Here is a 21355-nt window from a genome sequence, read left to right on the forward strand (position 1 = left end):
TCCTCTCAGATGTTCCTTAAAACGCCCCTCAGACCACCCCACGTGCCCCCACTGACTAGGAGTGCCAGGGATCACTCACTCACTATCCTTTAACCAAACTAATGATACTGTACCTATTAAATAAAAAAATATATATATTTGAAATAAATTTTAATTTACTCTGGCGATTGCTGAGGAAGGAGAGAGAATATGTGATGCAAATACCTTCCCTATACCCTCCCCTCTGACGTACCGCTTCATCTTCCGCTCATTAGGTGGCAGCCGGCTGCCCCTGCCCATTGCCTCATTGTGTCTCTGTATGAGAGGTACGTTTCAAGGACAATGGGGGTCATTCCGAGTTGATCGTAGCTATGCAAAATTTTGCACAGCTACGATCATCTTACCAGACATGCGGGGGGACGCCCAGCACAGGGCTAGTCCGCCCCGCATGTCAGTCCGGCCCCCCTCGCAGTAGTGCAAAGGCATCGCACAGCGGTGATGCCTTTGCACTTCAGGAGTAACTCCCGGCCAGCGCAGCTTTAGCGTGCTGGCCGGGAGCTACTCCTCGCTCCCTGGTCTGCAGCGGCTGCGTATGACGTCACGCAGCCGCTGCGGCCCACCCCCCGTTCGGTCCGGCCACGCCTGCGTTGGCCGGACCGCGCCTACGAAACGGTGGCCAAACGCCATTGTTTCGCCCCCTCCCGCCCATCGATCGCCTCTGCCTGTCAATCAGGCAGAGGCGATCGCTATCCTGCTACGGCCTTCGGCCGTCCCTCATGCGCAGGCGCACTACAGCACCGGTGCATGCGCAGCAGGGACCCGTTTGCATTTCTGCGTTAAAACGCAGCGAGCACACGGGTCGGAATGACCCCCAAAGTTGGTCCTGAGCATCCTGAAGACCTCATTATATGACCGAAGAGACCCAAAACCCAGAATAGCACACAAGACATTAGAAGGAATGGTAATAAAGGGAATCCTTGTTGGGAGCAGCCTACACGCCAAACTCAGATGTAAAACAAGGCGGTAAGCAGCAGATGTGAGCCCATCGTATACCTCTATTACAGTTAGATTACTGTTATAACACCGGATGACGGGGAAGAACGCTGGTATTGTGAGGCCCAGCTGACTCTCAGTCTGCATCTGCATATCAATGCCAGCCGCTGCATTCATTGTCAAGTAGAACCATGCCTTTGTATATACCCGACAGCAACATCAATAAGGACACTGTTTATACACAATGACTGAAGGACTATTTTTACTTACAGAACTCTAAGTGAGCCGGCTGCCTCAGTCACTGAATAGCTGCGCAAATGTATGCAACCCGAAGCCACCTGACAGAGCGCATTCAGGGAAACCACTACAACAGCAACGACGACGACGACAGGAATAAACACCAGCGCAGCAACGATCAGAGCACAACGCAGAACACCTATAAAACATAACAGTTTATTGGATCATCTGTTTATTTCATCACACGTCGGTACAAAACGTGTCAGCACATGCTGTATAACAGCAACAATTCATTTCAAATACAAGTTGAAGAACAGGGCCAGATTAACAATGGGGCGGAAGTTACCACAGCTCCAGGCCTCCACATAAAAATAGGCCCATTATTGTGACAGCATAACTACCAGCCACCCATATGCTGGCCATAAATCACAAGTATTTGACTTGTGTTACTATTTTCCTCTCATAATGAAGCAATTCATGTACATTTATGTATGTAGTGAGGCACCGGGGCTGATAGCAGAGCTGTAATTAGGGGTGTGTGAGGGGAGGCATTGGCCGAGGGCCCTGGGGGCAGCATTGCCACTGCCTCAAGGCCCCGGGCACCATGCAGTCAGTATTGCTGCTACAGTGCGTCCTCCAGCTGTACAGATGCACTGGGCAGTGCTGTACTTTCCGGTGCCGACGGCCCTGCCCCCTCGGTGCAACATCACGCAGTCAGAGGGCGGTGCTGGCACACGGCGCATTACCATCCTGTTACAGCCCTGGCCACACCCACACATCTCTGGCCACACCTCCTCCACTTAAGGTGATTAACCTTGCGCTCTACCTCTCTGTTATTATAAGCCAATTTAAGGCTAACGAAGGTTCCCTACACAATAGAAGTAATTAAGGTTTTTTGTTTGTTGCTACGCTTTTCTTTTTTTCTTAACCAAACTCCATTGAATGAGTAAAACCTCACAAATTGTTCAAGTCGGGACGAAAAAATTGGCGGAGCACACATACTTTATTAACAGTTTCTTATATAGCGCAGCAAATTCCATTGCGCTTTACAACTGGACACAATGATAAGACAAATCTGGGTATAACAAACAGGCAGAGGTAGGAAGGCCCTGCTCACAAGCTTACAATCTATGGAAGAGTCACATATATTGTAGCAAAGAAAGAGCCGGGGACACCAACACACCGGGACCTTCCCCTTCCCGTACAGCCACCCGCTGCAGCACTCCTTCACCGCTGGCAGTGGGATACATCTCTTAAACCCCAGCATATAGGGTATGTCTCGCCTGAATCTGGGACACTGGGAGATCGATCATCTTCCTTTTGTTATATTAAACAATGACAATATTATAAAGGAAATTGTATTCCTGCCATAAAGCGGTTACACGTGTTCACATTTAACGTTAGTTGCTCTTTAAGAGCTAACAAGAAAGAAAGTTCCTTTGCACAGTCCAGGAACCCATTCAGCTGCTGCCACCTGATAAGGAGTTTTGTGCAGACGACTCACAAGTGTCACAAAGCAGCGCTGGGTATTCTACAGTAACCCCTGTGACTATACCTTCTCTGCAATCAGCTCATTTCAAGGGAACCTGTCTCTAAAATGACTCATACAGATAAAGCAGACGCAGCAGAATGCTTAGCTTATCACTCAGCGCCATACTCTCCTGTCCAAATGGTCCCTTCCCCCAAACAGCGCTCAGCGACAGGGCCGTCAAATGCAGACGCTGAAAGGGTAGACAGCGTTCACATATGCCCCCCTTGATAAGCCAGGGTATAGGAAATACCAGCTTTGCCCCATAGAGTAATATATCCCCGCTCAAGTCCCTTCCATCACCCAAATCATGCGCCATCACAACTGGTTCCAATCACAAGATGGCAATGTCATTACTTTCCGAAAAACCCCTCTTTGCCGGAGAGGTGCCACATGTTTTGCATTTGGGTGCCTAGATTTGCATGGGTTTGCAGAGCAAGATGGCGGCAGGGGAGCAGAAGGTTGGACTGGCCAATAGGGGGAGTTGGCCATAGCGAAGGCTTTCCTTCCTAAGTGGAAAGTAGGCCGAGGGGTCTTTTTAGAACGGCACAAAAACAAGCTTTATTTTTGTAGTACGAGATTATTGAAATTGGACAGTGTAATGGAGAATCTGCATTTCAGCGGTTGTCTCAGAAATGCAGGAACATCCCGGGAATTCTGGAAGAGTGGGCTTAAATTCTGCATCACCCCATATCTGGCAATGTTGGGTCTCTTCCTATCTTTAATGGAAAGGAAGATGCAACGCATGTTTCTCAAAGAAAAAGAAAATGGCATTAGTCATTACGTCCTCATATACTCTCACACTCATGATTTATTTAAGCCATAAATGGGGCTAAACTGAGCAGTGTGGAGTTCAATAGCTGTAGTGCATGACAGATCAGAGGAGTTAGTGTAGCATGATTTAATTACATTACATACAGTCTGCAGTATCTGCGACTGCCAGCCTCTGAACTACATAGCGGCTCTCCTATGCTGGCATTGTAGTTCAGCCTGTCAGAGCGTGTTCACATGCTCACTTGGCGACTGATTCAATGGTGAGTGTCTGCAACAGCGGCTGCTGCCGGCACCGTGGGAGCAATAATATGCCAATGCTGATATCAGTTTTTCAATTGTGCAGGCTCTGCTGCAAAGGAATCTATACTTAACTGCCATGTCTCTGTAGAGTCAGGGTAACGCATGTGTCATAGGGACACATGCGCAGCGGCAGATAATCGCTCCTCTGCGCAAACATCGGCATTGCGTCCGCCTCTAAAACAGGCCATAAGCCCCGCAGGAGGGAAAATCAGTTTAGGAACAGAAACTACTCATATGGTCTTTTCCAACGCATTTCGCAATGATAATGCAACCTACTTTTGTACCTATAGGGGTCACTGCTGAGAATGCCTCAGATGAAAATGTGTAGTAACATATGCGCCGAAAGCAAACTAAACAGTAAAATTATTTAATTGTTTTCTAATGGAAAAAATAACATTCTGTCATTCAGTTCTTAAAGCGCACCCTTTGCCGACTCATAGTCGTAACTCATGAGAATACCGTATTCTGATTGACTCAACATACATTACGGCTGCCCGAATTGCGTGTTCGTGACACTATAAATACAATAAAATAAAAAGGATATTTTCACATATTAAAGCTTATTTCAGTAAGATTTAACATTTATTATGAACATCGATACCTGTATTGAGCACAACTGTTAATGAATTATATTTCTCAGGTTACAAAGTAGGTGTAAGCCGCTCCTTGTGCTGAACCTTGTCTGCTAAGGTAACCGTAATTACCTGCATTGTGTTCGGCGCACGATGATTATTCTGCTGGATCAGAAAGAACATGTTTACCCTCTGTAAGACAGGATGCTGGGGTGTTTTCCCTTTTAGCGTTCTCCCTGCTGCATAGACTATAATTGGACCTTCCCACACGTCCCCAGGGAACACACAAATAGGGATGTCAGCAGACACAGTTTAGAAATCACTTCAAAGAGTTGAAGCTGAATGTATATTATGCGTCATATATATACACATCTCCAGAGCCGCTGGCTTGTCAGACTCTCGGTGAAACAGGATGGCATTGAGGTACCGAAACTAGGTTATAGCGCGGAAACTTATTTTTCTTGTTCAACTAAATGCAAGTTCCTTTTTTTACGTAACTCTCAATAGGGATCTAATCATGAAGTAGTGAAGAAGTTGCCCATGGCAACGAATCAGCTGCTACGTATAATTTTATAGAATGCACTTGATAAATGTTACTTTCAACACTGATTGGTTGCTATGGGCAGCTTCTCCACTGGCTCACTTCTGCACTCTCTTCGCGAATAGACCCCTAAGAGTTTGTTCGGGGACCTGGGAAGACTTTTTATGAATTTAATAGAACTGGAGGATTGAGACAAGTCTTATCCAAAGTCGTCATCAGTTCTTGTGATGTAGCGTTGCTATAACTTAATGTTTCACGCATTTTGGCTCCAAGTTCTGGGAATTCTGGGTAATTATGAGTATAGAAAGTGGCCAAGTGTCTGATGGGCTTATTTACTAAATGCAGATAACCAATGTGGAGTCTCACAACAGCAATGAACTACTTTAAGACAGTGTAGCTCCATTGCGTAATGTAGCTGATTTTGAGTCGTACGCTACTTAGGCGATTTGTCCGTTTATATGTGTTTGTGTCTGATTTCATGTGTCCCGGTCGTACCATCCACCGTTAGGGTTTTTTTTTACGTCCGTGCTTCAGCCGTGATCATTAGTATCTGGACTTGCACCAGCCGCTTAACAAATATCTGTGAGATATGGGCCGGGATGTAATGAAGTTGAATTTTTTTTTAAATCATTAAGAAGGCATTGTTTAGCCTTGTTAATGATTGCCCCTTTAAAAAAAAAAAAAAAGCCTGAGTTTGGTCGGCATCCTGCACAGCCGCTGAACTTTGACTTCATTACATTCCGCCCACGGCATCCAAACAAATAACGCAAGGACAGTCCCATCAGACACAGCCGCCCTGTGCGTCATAATACTTGCTGCCCAGTAACCCCCTGTTAAATGTTAGGCCCTGTCTGCTGGAGATGTGACACGGACTGAGCGACTTGCGGTGCATATGCACTGCATACCACATTTTCAGATTAAGACGCATGTGCAGGCGTTGCAAAAAGTGACAGATGCATCAGCTCCTTCAGAAAAGGCTGACGCAGAATCAGCCTTACTATACATATGACAAGTTGTTATATTAATTGCACAATTCCTACTGGCTTGGTGTTATGACCACAACGGACTTGACCTATTTTGTACAAGGTCACACTTTGTGTCTCTTCTGTTTTCTGTCTTTGTATACCAAGAAACCAATATTCCAGAGACTATGGGATCTATGTACTAAGGCTTGGAGAGATAAAGTGGACAGAGATAAAGAACCAATCAGCTCCTGTCATTTTTCAAACAGCCTATAAGACAGCAGTTAGAAGCTGATTGGCTTGTGCTATATCTCCGCCCACTTTATCTCTCTCCAAATAGACCCCTATATCCAGCACGAGGCTGCACTTTGATTGTGCGCCTCGTGCCTCTATGATATGCATATCACTTAGTGATTCGACAGACCACTGAATGTGTGCCACCACTGTCTACAAAGCACAGGAACGCGTTTCGGCAACCCAGCGAGTGCACGTCCTCCTCGCCGGCGACTCATGCACTTGCTCCCCTATTCTGCGCCAACGCTAATTGCCTACCTATTTTTGTCCTTCGATAAGGTTTGTTACATCTGTTTCGCTATATTAAAGTATCTTGTAATTTACTTGGAAATCTGCTGCCAGCGCACCCTGCAATTATCTGACACACAATGTTTGCGATTTACATTTTATGCTGATTTTGGGGTATAATTACCATTGTTGATCAGTGAGTTGAGATAAATTGGCCAACACTCATATCCAGTTTGAAACGGAATACAAACATTAGCAGAAGATAAATACAGCCCTTCTGTTCTTCTGGGAAGAAACTAAACAGACTCCAACAGTTCAAATCTCTAGTCCAAACTTGGAAGGACGTATGTGTCACATCTGATCAGCCAACGCACTTTTCTCCAGGACCTGGATAACACGACAGTCCCAGGGCTGATGGGGGAAGTTCATGCTGTGCGCGGTGACAGAGAACAGCAACGTATGACTGCTATAATATTTGTGATTTGGGAGACTGTTACATAAGCGCAAGGTATGGACATTATTCAGCCTACGCTACACTGCTAAAGGCCTAGCAACAGCGGAGTACAAGGGGGGGGCACACACATTTACTGGGCCCCAAGATTCCAAGGGGCCATACCGCCCCAGCCACTCGGCGGCCCACCGACACAAAGAGGTATTTTAAGATAGACAGTGGCGGCCCAGGATGGCACTCAGAAAGGAGCTAAGAAACCAGATTGGTTTTCCTTAGTAAAATGATGGCCATTTTAAAAATACGGGCATACTCGCAGGATTTCTTGCATAGTCTGCAGGCTATTACATAAGTCCCAGAATGCGGCATATAACGTGAATTGGGGGCATATTATTATTACCTGTTATTTATACACCCTGAGACGGGTAAGTTGAAGCTTGAGAAGGGTAAACTGCAGCCTGAAAAGGTTACGCTACAGTCGGAGAAGGGTATGCTATGGCCTGAGCTACAGTCTGAGAAGGGTAAGCTACATCCTAAGGAGGATATGTTACAGCCTGAGATGGGGTGTAGTATGTTATATCGGCGCTGGGATCCCGACCACCGGCATGCAGGCAGCGGGGTGAGCGCAAAAGAACCCCTTGCTGGCTCGCTGCAGGCACGGTGGCGCACAACGCGCGCTACACTATTTATTCTCCTTCCAGGGGTGTCGTGGACACCCCAAGAGGGAGAATAGTTGTCGGTATGCTGGCTCTCAGGATTCCGCGTGGCATCTGCCCCACCTGCAGTGCACACGGGGAGTAATTCAGACCTGATCATAGCAGCAAATTTGCTAGCAGTTGGGCAAAACCATGTGCACTGCAGGTGGGGCAGATATAACATGTGCAGAGAGAGTTAGATTTGGGTGATTTGGTTATATTGTTACTGTGCAGGGTAAATACTGGTTGCTTTATTTTTACACTGCAATTTAGATTTCAGTTTGAACACACCCCACCCAAATCTAACTCTCTCTGCACATGTTATATCTGCCCCCCCCCCCCCCCTGCAGTACACATGGTTTTGCCCATTAGCTAACAAATTTGCTGCTGCGATCAGGTCTGAATTAGGCCTATTGGCAGAAAAGATGGAAGATCCACTGTAGCTGCTGCCTCCGCTGTAAGGTACCATCTAAATCTTATATGTTCCCACACCAACAACCAACATAATGATATACATGTTTGCTGTTGGGCTGAAGTTGCACCTGAGGGAAATTACAATTATAGCTCATCAGTCATCATTAGTTGATTACTGTAATAAATACAACTGCAAACGAACCATAGCTCTGAGCATCAGCCATCATGGGAACCATCCCAGTGGAGGCAGGAACCACTTTAGTTCCCACTGAGTCCATGCCAACCTTGCCTAGACCCATCTCTGTACCAGTGTCTGACCCCTCCACACAACAATGTTGCATATATTGCAGGTAATTGCCATCTGGTCCATGTGTACAAAGTACTGCCATGCCGCCAACCAAGAGCTGAGCTAGCTACATCTTCCTGGCACATCTCAAGTATACAAGGAAGGAAGCAAAGTGTCTCTGATGACTACAGAAGGGGCCCCCATCTACCCCCATAGAGGCCCATACCTCAACCGGCAGAGACCCCCCTCTGCACCCGCAGATGCCCGTGCATGCTATTGCAACTGTCTAATGTTGATGTAGCTTTGAAAGTAAGAGAAGCACCCAAAACTGCAAGAACATAACTAGCTTGTGAAGGATAACGTAAGCATGTTTTTGGAGGTGTGACCATGCTATAGTGGGCGGGACCATGCCCCTCCTCTCCAGCGGGCAAGTTTACTAGATAAACTGAATTTGATAACCCGCACGCAGAAGAGGCGTCTGCATGCATTGCATCTGGAAGTAGAGCACCTCCCAAACCGTCGCAAATCGGGACAAACGTTCCAATCGCGCCTGAAATTGGAATTGTTCCAAAAACACGGGGATGGTTGGGAGGTGTTCGTGACAACCATTATTGTGCTGTAGTGGTATAGTAGGACAGTGTGTTCTTGTTCATGGCGTAGCTCTCCGGCTACACATTCTCATCCGTAAGTTTACTGTACTTTAAATTCACACACATTTATTTTTTCAATGCTCTGCAATACTTGTCTTTTCCGTCTCCTATTTCATCTGCCGCAGTCATTTTCTCCATTTTTCCTAACAATCTGAAACTCTGGCAGGAGGCTAGAACTCGGCGATCCAGCGCGGGGCACACTGACACGGTTATCATCTTGTCAGACACAACCCAGAAACACTGATGTTAGTGTAACAGAACTTGCCTCTTGCGAGGTACGGCACATTTCCACCGAGCACGTTATTGCTGTTCAGTAATATTCCATGCAGACTAACAGTTGCTGCTCTCATCCCTTTGTTCCCCAGGCTTGGAATGGACATAAATGTAGGAAGGATACACATCTATACTACAGTTATTTGTAGACAGCAAAGAGACAGGCGGTCTATGGCCACCATTCACTGTTACTTGTGTAACGCAAGAGGTGGCGCCGTAACACCTCAAAAGAATGAAGGGGCCTGACGGCAATCACCATGGCGCTATTATATATTAAATGTCTGGACTCACTCATAAACAGATCAGTGTCAGAGAGCAGTTGTGGTACACATCGGTAACAATGGAACTTACAGAACTATGGGGCAGATGTATTAACCTGGAGAAGGCATAAGGAAGTGATAAAGCAGTGATAAGTGGAAGGTGATAAATGCACCAGCCAATCAGCTCCTAACTGGCAATTTGCATGTTGGAACTTATTGACTGGTGCGTTTAGCACCTTGTACTTATTACTGGTTTATCACTTCCGTATGCCTTCTCCAGGTTAATACATCTGCCCTAATATTAGTGCCTTGGTAAGGGTCTTTTCACTTAGGACACCATCACTTGGCCTTAAGCAAGGTCCCTCCCTTAGTGCCCCCATCAATGTCTGTATTAGGAAGTGGTACTGGGAATAATTATTCCGCCAACGGGTATAGATGGGTCACTGGGGGCTATTTAATAAAACATAATTATCTCATAAAAACTGGAAAATGTGATATTTATGTTTTCTGGAGATAAGAGATAATTATCTCCTCTCCAGTGAAAGTTGCAGCACAGTCCAAAATTCCAGCAAGGGAGCCACACCAACTGCAAGCGAGTCCCGAACAGCAGTATTTGGGGTGGCAGTTGGGTGGCTCCCCTATTTGAATTGTGGACTGCTCTGCAACTGCCACTGGAGAGGAGATAATTATTTCCATTTCCAGAGAACATATATCCCATTTTCCAGCTTTTATGAGATAATTATGTTTTATTAAATAGCCTCCACTGTACCTGAGCAACCAGAATGGGCTTACTTCACCACACATGGAGTTTGTAGATTCCCATCTCTCCATCAATAACCACCTGTTGCCTGCAACATTGTAACGTAACGTTGCTGCTACTTGATGACTTTTTGAAAGACCCCTCTGGGAGAGTCCTGGAGCAAGCAACTATGTCCAGGGCCTGGGGGCATGGTGCCGCAATTTGCAGCATTTTACAGTGGTTGGTGGAGGGGGGACAGGACAATGATCATGTGATCAAATGTCCAGGTGGGCAGGATGTAGGACACTGGACCACTCTTTCGGGAGCCCACAAAAACAACCATAGTTCAGGACTCTCCTGGATATTCTGGGCAAGCACGCATTTATGACCTCGCAGAAGGAAATTGCGCCTTCCAAAATTGGTAAGAGTTAGGCTGCGGGAGGGACCGGTTAGGTTTAAGGGTAGGGATTAAATACTTGCTGGGACGCTGCTGTCGCCAGGATTTCAAACCCAACCCCACTTAAGTCCCCTTTGCAAAAATTATGATACTCCAGGCCCAGCATCTTCTAGGACTGGTAAAACAGGAAACATTGGGAGTTGTCTGGACTGCACACACTCATTTTAAACAAAATAAGAGCTGCTACCATGCTGAGACTTGTAGTTCCACACAGAAAAAAACAGAGAAAATACTGGTGCACACTCTAAAAACTAAGGTTAAGTTGTGCAGTCCAGTCCACACCCCCAATATACTCTATATTAAGTACGTGTTTACACTTGAAGGCGGAGACTCCTTCAGCTTGGGCTAGCACCCCTCCCACTTGCTATTAGGTGTTTTTAATTACCATTAGGGTTCGAACATTTACAGACTGCAAATTGGAACAGGCACTATGAATGGTAAGTCCTGGATAAATGTATATATCAGTATTAGGAAAGGGTTCGTGGGACATCATTATTGTAACATTTATGGAACACTTTTTTATGTGTAAAACAGGAAACATGTTGGCTACTTGTGGCATTCTCCAATAAGACTCATCCCAATGTGTCAGGAGACCTCAAATGTTACAGTAGAGGGCTGAAGAAAAGTCCACCTGAATACTGAAACCTCAAATACACACGGCAGGACTAGACAGGCCAGTCCATGTTCAAAGCACTTGCTTACTATTGGTCTCTATGGCGTTCCTAAGGTCGATCTATACAACGTAACAAGTACTTATTTATTTCATGTACACCGTTCAAAAAGACCCCACAATTGACACCAAAAAAAAAACTGCTGTGGGTGTTGTACTGGACATTTATGAAGAAATTAGAAAATTGAACCTTAATTAAAGAAGTACAATTTGGTTTAATTAAGGTTTATACCCGATTTACATATTTAGGAAGAGAGACAAACACTAGAGTAACGGGTTTTCATCCCCAGTTTCTGAGAATGGATGTTGAAAATATTCCACTCTGATATAAACTAATTAGATAATTCCCTCTGTACACTTCAGCCTAGGAAATGTACATTACCATTGCAAGAAGACACCGTACACCGGCACATAAGACGTGTTTCTTCTTAAATATAATTGCAATTTAATAGTCAGCTCAGATAATTGTTCAGCAATATTCATCCTTGCATTTTGAAATGGAAGTTTTGCAGACGCCACAAAAGTGTATTCAGTGAATTGATAAAGGACCCTTGATAGCTGGGGCTACGTGCTAGCTACAGACAGGAGGTTGTCATGTTATTAAGGTAAAATCGCTGGGTACATTTGACTGTTGAGTAGTACATAACTGATACTCCTGTGCGCTGAATATTTTATTTTCACCGCAATATCACATCTATTCTGTAGCAGCAGAAACAGAATATTCACAGTAACAAAAAAACAAACAAAAAAAGACGATTTTGCTCAGTTCTGATTTGTCCATTTTTTTTCACATTTCTGTTTACTAAGGAATTGTATGTCAGTTACTTATCACTGACTGCCATATCTTTGTGAGTGTTCATTCCATACCAAGTATATCAACTTATCAGCAGCAACTAATGCTACAGAAATAGGCTAATGGAATAATCTATTATTGCCTAGTGGTAATGCTGTTAGTATTGCTGTCTCACACTGGGTTCTAGGGTGACGGTATGAATGGTCGACCATGTTATGGTCGACAGTCATTAGGTCGACCACTATTGGTCGACACTGACATCGTCAACATGGACACATTAAAATGGTCGACACATGAAAAGGTCGACATGAGTTTTTTTAACTTTTTTTGGTGTCGTTTTTTGCGTAAAGTGACTGGGAACCCCAATTAGTGCACCGCGTCCCCTCGCATGCCTTCGCTCCGCTACCGCTTCGCTCGGCACAGATTACCGTTCCAATCGTAGTCCACGTGGATCGTAAAGTATGGAAAAGTTCCCCAAAAGAAAAAAAAAGTTAAAAAACTCATGTCTACATTTTCATGTGTCGACCGTTCATGTGTCGACCATTTTCATGTGTCGACCATGTCAATGTCGACCAATAGTGGTCAACCTAATGACTGTCGACCATAACATGGTCGACCATCTGAACGGATACCGGGTTCTAGACGGTGATTGCAACCAGGTTGCTACTTGCATGGAATTTGTACAGTATGTTCTGCCATCATTTGGTGGTTGCCCTTCAGGAAATTCCCCACCCCACCCCCTACACACCAGCCCCAAACACCTACTGGTTGATCAGTTGCCTTCCTACTGAATTGGCCCTGGTGTTTGTCTGCCTGTGGGGAAATTAGATTGCAAGATTCCCTGGGGGTAATTACAACATTGGACTCCCCCATCCACCCCTGCACTTACCCCTGGCGTGACTCCCTTTTGTTAGCATAGGGGTGGTCTCAGGAAATTAATTTATCTATTCAGATGCCTATGTAACACATTGCTAGCCATCTATCAGTCTGCAGTTAGAAAAGGTAAAGCATACTTGCCTACCCTCCCGCAATGGCCGGGAGGCTCCCGCAAATTGGGAGTGGGCGGTCCGAGGAGGTCCGATGACGCGATTCGCGCTGAATCGCGTCATCGTAGCTCCACCCCGCTATACAGCACCTCTTCTGCATAGCGGGGGGCGGAGCCACGATGACGCGATCCTGATGCCATGCCCCCCGGACGGTCCACTACCCTGTTGACCATGCCCCCGGAACGCCCATCCTGCTGCCGGCCACGCCCCCATGCACCTACAACGCTGCCTCCTCCCGGAGGAGGGGGCAGCAAAGTAGGTTAGTATGAGGTAAAGTCTATGAAAGTCATATAAAAAAGTATTTAGAGCCCGCAGGAACTGTTGTAACGGAGCCACAAATGTCCATGTAACAAAAAATAAATAAAACAAATTGAACAGTTGATTGGCTTAAAATTTTTTTTAGAACCAATGCAGTGTGGACATGTCAATGCCAATAGTTCACTTCAATGTCACAAACTATGTAAATATCATTCACAGTGGATAGCTGTACACAAATAGCTTCTCAAAGCGTCCAAAACAGCAGTAGACATGTCCATACTACATTTGTTGTGAACTACTGTCACATGATCTGTAGAAGTTCTCGTATTGACCTTCTATTTTTGAACTCCAATGTCTATTTAACGACTATAGAAGGACCGTATAATTGTGCATTGATATAAGACCCCTGAAGAATTCCTATAGACGAAACGCGTTGGGTTTTTATGGTGATCTGAATTGCTATCAGAATCTTCGTTTTATCACCATCATCTACATTGTTTATTGTCTAATGCCAAAATTGGATATCATTGTTCATTGCAAACTGTAAATCACACTGTCCTAACAGACTATAAGTCATTTTATGTCAAGTTTGCTCTTATGAATAAATTAGTATTTTTTTTAACTGTTGTTATTATTGGCGGAGAAAGTACATATTTCCGTTCATATTAGCTCCCTTTGGAAATCCCCAACTTTGTATGTATATGTGTATATATATATATATATATATATGTGTATATATATATATATATATATACACACATATACATATACACACACATACATACATATACACACTATATATTTATTTAAACGTGAAGTGTACTCCTCAAAATAGTGAGGTCCATAAATATTGTGACATCGACACAATTCTCATATTTTGGGCTCTGTACACCACCACAATGGATTTGAAATGAAACAAACAAGCTGTGCTTTAACTGCAGACTTTCCTTTATTTTGAGGGTATTTACATCCAAATCAGGTGAACGGTGTAGGAATTACAACGGTTTCTATATGTGCCTCCAACTTTTTAAGGGACCAAAAGTAATGGGACAATCGACTCAAAAGCTATTTCATAGAGAGGAGTGGGCTATTCATTCCCTCATTATTTCATCATCAATTAAGCAGTTAAAAGGTCTGGAGTAGATTCCAGGTGTGACATTTGCATTTGGAATCTGTTTTTGTCGACTCTCAATATGAGATCCAAAGAGCTGCCACTATCAGTGAAGCAAGCCATCATTAGGCTGAAAAATCAAAACAAACCCATCAGAGAGATAGCAAAAACATTAGGTGTGGCCAAATCAACTGTTTGGAACATTCTTAAAAAGAAAGAATGCACCGGAGAGCTCAGCAACACCAAAAGACCCGGAAGACCACGGAAAACAACTGTGGTGGATGACAGGATAATTATTTCCCTGGTGAAGAAAAACCACTTCACAACAGTTGCCCAGATCAAGAACACTCTCCAGGAGGTAGGTGTATACTGTATGTGTCAAGTCAACAATCAAGAGAAGACTTCACAAGAGTGAATATAGAGGGTTCACCACAAGATGTAAACCATTGGTGAGCCACAAAAACAGGAAGACCAGATTAGAGTTTGCCAAACAACATCTAAAAAAGCCTTTACAGTTCTGGAACAACATCCTATGGACAGATGAGACAAAGATCAACTTGTACCAGAGTGATGGGAAGAGTAGAGTATGAAGAAGGAAAGGAACTGCTCATGATCCAAAACATACCACCTCATCAGTGAAGCATGGTGGTGGTAGTGTCATGGCTTGGGCATGTATGGCTGCCAATGGAACTGGTTCCCTTGTATTTATTGATAATGTGACTGCTGACAAAAGCAGCAGGATGAATTCTGAAGTGTTTCGGACAATATTATCTGCTCCTATTCATTCAGATGCTTCAGAACTCATTGGACGGTGCTTCACAGTGCAGATGGACAATGACCCGAAGCATACTGCGAAAGCAACCAAAGAGTTTTTTAAGGGAAATAAGTGGAATGTTATGCAATGGCCAAGTCAATCACCTGACCTGAATCCGATTGAGCATGCATTTCCCTTGATGAAGACAAAACTGAAGGGAAAATGCCCCAAGAACAAGCAGGAACTGAAGACATTTGCAGTAGAGGCCTGGCAGAGCATCACCAGGGATGAAACTCAGCATCTGGTGATGTCTATGCGTTCCAGACTTCAGGCTGTAATTGACTGCAAAGGATTTGCAACAAAGTATTAAAAAGTGAAAGTTTGATTTAGGATTGTTTAGTTTGTCCCATTACTTTTGGTCCCTTAAAAAGTGGGAGGCACATGTAGAAACCGTTGTAATTCCTTCACCGTTCACCTGATTTGGATGTAAATACCCTCAAATTAAAGCGGAAAGTCTGCAGTTAAAGCATAGCTTGTTTGTTTCATTTCAAATCCATTGTGGTGGTGTATAGAGCCCAACATATGAGAATTGTGTCGATGTCCCAATATTTATGGACCTGACTGTATGTATAAATATCGGGCAAGACTTAGATCAGATGCACTATGGAGTTCTGTGAGTGTTTCTTTACAAAAAGTTTTTTAATAAAAAAGGTATTTTTTTTTCTCCCCAAAGGTGCATTATTCAACTAAATGAGGTTGTTATTATTATTACTTTTAATAATAATAATAATAATAATAATTTTATTTATATAATGCTTTTCTCCTGCAGGACTGAAATGGTAAAACAATGTACATAGGGCCTAATTCTGAGTTGATCGCAGCAGCAAGTTTGTTAGCAACTGGGCAAAACCATGTGCACTGCAGGTGGGGCAGATGTAACATGTGCAGAGAGAGTTAGATTTGGGTGGGGTGTGTTCAAACTGAAATCTAAATTGCAGTGTAAAAATAAAGCAGCCGGTATTTACCCTGCACAGAAAATAACCCACCCAAATCTAACTCTCTCTGCACATGTTATATCTGCCCCCCCTGCAGTGCACATGGTTGTGCCCAGTTGCTAACAAACTTGCTACTGCGATCAACTCAGAATTACCCCCATAGGGCCTTTTTCAGGTTGTATCGCAAAAATTGTGAATCACTATCCGGCAGATTAGCGAATGACTGCGTATGTGCAGCATTTACATTGCACGTGCGTGGCCGCGAATAGCGATTATTTATGCGAACGCACTGTGCTTCAATGCAATCGCAGTTGGATTGACAGGAAGCCAGCGTTTAGGGGAGGGAACATGGCATTTTGTGGGTGTGTTTGAAAAAACGCAGGCGTGGCTAGACGTTTTTCGGGTGGGTCTCTGACGTCAGCGATGGCAGCTTCCAGCCACTTGCGTGTGCCGAATTGTGGATGATCTTGTGCAGCGCAGATGGAAAACTCTTTGATGTTCCTGTATCTGCATATGGTTTTGCGATCGGAACGCACATTGCGATGTGTTCGCAGTTTCTACAATGGGCGTTTATTCTTTATTTCTGGGCTGGAACTATTTGATCGCAGCAACTTTTTCTTAGCAAGATTAGCGGTCCAACCTGAATACGGGTCACAGTGTACATAATGAAGTTAATGCGGGGTTGGTACAGCCATTTTGGTTAATAAGCTCTATAGGTTACATAACCCACTCATGAAAGGTACCAGGGGAGGCAGCCATTTTGGTGCTAGGTTACACTGGATGGAATCAGCAATGCCTAGAAGAGAGGACACAAAATGGGGAAGTTGCAGTGTACAGTACTAAAAGCTAGAAGCAGATCCCTTACATAACCATCAGTCCCAAATATTTTTCATCCCACCCACGGGTGTACCAGGTGATGCAGCCATCTTGGGTGCGCCACAAAGGTTACAATGTGTGAGGCAAACCATACAAATAAACGGATGACTACACACGTGTAGTATAATACACACTGAATGGATAGTTCCACGAGTTGTGTATCCCACGCAAGAAAGAACGACGCAAGGCAGCCACGTGAGGCGCAGTGTGTAGGGTACATCTGGCAGGGTGCACAGTTAGCAGACGTATACCATTCAGGTAATGGGGGAAGGAGAAAAATATAGAGGCAGGAAACAGCAGTATTAAAACAATGGTGACCGCACTATAAAAAAAACAAACTATAGTAAACTTAACAAAACAATTAAAATAATAGCGTAAACTGCAACAAGCCGGGTGTCTCCCTCGCCCGAGTGTGCAGTCTTGTCTCATCCGGCAGTTTGTGGAGTGCGACTGGGCCGCAAAACGAGGCTGCCCCCCAAAGTCCTATACGAGAAACTAACAAATTTATTTTTATTTGGTTTAGAATTCTGCTACCATTATTTTGTTGGCAATAAAGTCACCATATGTGAAATGTCAGTGCACGGTGCTTCTGTTTAATGACACCTTTTAGTGTAATGAAGAGAGGACATACACACATACTGTAAGACAATGGAATGCTTGTTTAGGTGACTGTAATACATGCAAAACAGTTTTCGTGACATTCTGTTCTGGGAAACAAGCTGACATCTTTCTCAGGTAAGAATGCTAGCCTATGTAAACCACGAAAAAAGAAAAGTACCTTTTTTTTTTGTAGTAATCGCAATATACATGGTATTTCTTGTAAAGCTGTGAAATAAATTCATTGTATTAAGGCTGCCCGAGCTTATGGGGGTATCCAATTAGCTGCGGTCAATGGGGGGTCATTCAGACCCGATCGCACACTAGCTTTTTTTTGCAGTGGTGCGATTGGGTCTGAACTGCGCATTCGTATGCTCCGGAGATCGCCGGACAGCGACAGATCTAACGAAGAAAGCGATCGCAAGATGATTGACAGGAAGAGGCCGTTTGTGGGTGTCAACTGACTGTTTCCTGACTGTTTTTAAGGAGTGTTCGGGCAAACACAGGCATGTCCAGCTGTTTCAAGGGAGGGATCCTGATGTCAACTCCAGGCCGGATCGTCACAGCGGCTGAGTAATTCCTGAGCTGTGAAGAGACTGCGCACACTTTTGTTTGTGCAGCTCTCTGCACAAGCGATCGCACCCCTGCACAGCGATTACCCCCTCTGCCTGTAGGTGGCAACGGGATCCGGTCTCTAGGTCGACAGTAACTAGGTCGACAGTGTCCAGGTCGACCTCTATTGGTCGACAGTAACTAGGTCGACAGGGTTTCTAGGTCTACAGGGTCTCTAGGTCGACATGTTCTAGGTCGACAGGTCAAAAGGTCAACACGAGTTTTTCACAAATTTTTTCGTTTTTTTAAACCTTTTCATACTTAACGATCCACGTGGACTACGATTGGAACGGTAATCTGTGCCAAGCGAAGCGGTAGGGGAGCGAGACACCTTGCCTTCGCTCGCCATGCGAGGGGACATGGTGCACTAATTGGGGTTCCCGGTAACATTAAACTAGTTACTGTCGACCAATAGTGGTCGACCTAGACACAGTCGACCTAGTTACTATCTACCTTCCATAGCACACACGGCGGCAACTACCTGATCGCAGCACTGCAGAAAAACCACCTGCGTGCGATCAGGTCTGAATCATGCCCAATGACCGTAGGTAATTGTATCGCTGGGGGGTATCCAACTAGCCCCGATGTGGCGCACTCTTCCCTCTGATGCCAGGACTTATCCTGGCATCAGGGGCCGCGATAGCATGTGGGATCGGGATCTTATGCCGGATCCCATGTGTTATCGTACGATCGCCGGTCCGTTTTTGGCCAGTCAATATGGCCTCTAATTGGAAATCGTGATAATGACCATCGGTCAAAAATCGTGATATCCTGCCCTTTTGATCCGCCGAAAACGGATCCCCTCTTATTGGATACCGCCTTATATATATTTGCTTTTTTATTATAATTATTATTTATTATATGTGTGATATTAGAAAACAAATAGATTTTGTATTTTAGGATATCTTATTTTTTATTTGTATTTTACATTTTTTGTATTTTTGTTTGTCATTCTGACATTTTACATTACTCATCTTTGAATCCAGCGGCTACGTTGCATTTGCCGTTGATTGCGTGTTTGTTTTTATTGAGTGCTTAGTTTGTAGGATGTTGCAATGACATTATTTGGAAAGGATTTTGTGTTCCCTTGTGCTAATGTCAAATAAAACAGCCCCTTCTGCCAACGTCCGCAGCACTTAGACACCAGTACACAAGCTGTGATAATGTTGTTGATGGAAACCTGAATGAATCTGCATAACGTGTCGTCCCCCTCCACCCCCGACCCAAAAGGTGCTAATGCAGGAGGACTATGCTGCATTTTACAAATGTAATCTGGCGAAGCTGCGAGAGCCACTGGCGTGACTTGACAGAAAGTCAAAGACAAACTTCAAACTTGTCCTGGCACATTTAATGACGTCCTTCCACTCCAAGGGAGGTGGAATGTCAGCTGCTATGGAATTAAACCATGTAATACCAAGGGCATACGATTTCAAGAGCGTTAACCCTCCTGCTGGGGAAAAAATAGATTACATTTATACAAATGTATATATGTGGGTAGATTTATAAATACTGTATCTATTAAATATCAGGAAAAACTTCAGCAGAGTATCTTCTTTTTACCTGCGTTGGACAATATGGGGTCTACTCAATGCCTGTCGGAATTGCCGTCAAGTCGGAAGAAATGGCAGTTTCTGACTTTTTTTGGTCGAACGAGGATTCGACCTATTCAATGGATTTGCCGTTTTTCCGACTTGACTTGACTTTTTCGATTAGCTGCGGATCCAAGTATTTTGTTGGATTTGCCCGTTTTCGACAATGCTGATATAAAAGTCGGATCAGCACTGTCGAAAACGGGCAAAACCTGTCGGAAATGCCCGGAAATTGAATACCGCACTCGGAGAGGATCCGTCAGGAATTGAATAGACCCCTATGTAGACAAAAGGGACTGGACACTGACAGCAACTAGATTGATGAGATGTTATTGACATCAGTACTTTGTAGGGTCACCCCGTGCAGTGATTACTGCAGACACCCTTCTTGGCAAATGGTCCACAAGTTCCAGGACAACAGCAGGCGGTATATGTTCTGCCATTCCGCCTTAAGTACAGTGACCAACTGCGACACTGAAGAAGGGCAAGTCGGCCTACAACGCACCCGTCGCTCCAATTCATCCCAGAGGTTCTCGGTGAGGAGATCTAGAATCTCAGCTGGCTGGTTCATCTGGGTTACTGAGATTTCTGTATGTCAGTACAGCGCCGCCCTGGAAAGATGACATCGCGCAGCCTACCATGAACCCCTTTTCAAACTCTGCTAGCTCCTCCCGGTAAGCCATTTCGTTAGCAAATGATCTAATCAGTGCCCGTCTATCGGTTTTATACCGTCACCAACATGTGTCCGCTGCAGGATTACCGCATTTCGCTTGCAGGGGGTGGTCCAATCACTTTTGTCTACATAGTGTATTTATGTAGTGATAATCTTTCTTGATCAGGGAAAAGCATGAGGTAAAAGCATGGCTGGCCTAGTGGTTAGCATTACAGCCTTATGGCACTGATGTCATGAGCTCAACCCCCAGTCATAGCCAATCTGTGTGGAGTTTGTACGTTCTTTCTGTGTTTGTGTGGTTTTCCTCTGAGCTCTTTGGTTTCCTCCCACATTCCCAAAAAATAAAGGTTGGTTAATTGATGCTTTCCTCTTTGCTTGAGTATGTGTGTATGTTTATATATACTGCTCAAAAAAATAAAGGGAACACTTAAACAACACAATGTAACACCAAGTCAATCACACTTCTGTGAAATCAAACTGTCCACTTAGGAAGCAACACTGATTGACAATCAATTTCACATGCTGTTGTGCAAATGGAATAGACGACAGGTGGAAATTATAGGCAATTAGCAAGACACCCCCAATAAAGGAGTTGTTCTGCAAGTGGTGACCACAGACCACTTCTCAGCTCCTATGCTTTCTGGCTGATGTTTTAGTCACTTTTGAAAGCTGGCGGTGCTTTCACTCTAGAGGTAGCATGAGACGGAGTCTACAACCCACACAAGTGGCTCAGGTAGTGCAGCTCATCCAG

At 44.5% G+C, this 21355-nt stretch overlaps 1 protein-coding gene and 1 long non-coding RNA gene across 4 annotated transcripts in view; one reads left to right on the forward strand and one right to left on the reverse strand.

Annotated features, from left to right (window-relative positions):
- Positions 1-1454, forward strand: part of LOC134956647 (uncharacterized) — a 36763-nt gene extending 35309 nt beyond the window's left edge. The window contains exon 3 of the long non-coding RNA XR_010186055.1: positions 1245-1454. This is a non-coding gene — a long non-coding RNA (uncharacterized LOC134956647). The remainder of the gene's footprint in view (positions 1-1244) is intronic.
- The window catches only part of PDE4B (phosphodiesterase 4B), a 726366-nt gene that overhangs the window by 390160 nt on the left and 314851 nt on the right, over positions 1-21355 (reverse strand). The gene's annotated exons all lie outside the window — the stretch shown is intronic.

The sequence above is a fragment of the Pseudophryne corroboree genome, chromosome 9 (assembly GCF_028390025.1).
Source record: "Pseudophryne corroboree isolate aPseCor3 chromosome 9, aPseCor3.hap2, whole genome shotgun sequence".
In the NCBI taxonomy this organism is placed as follows: domain Eukaryota; kingdom Metazoa; phylum Chordata; class Amphibia; order Anura; family Myobatrachidae; genus Pseudophryne; species Pseudophryne corroboree.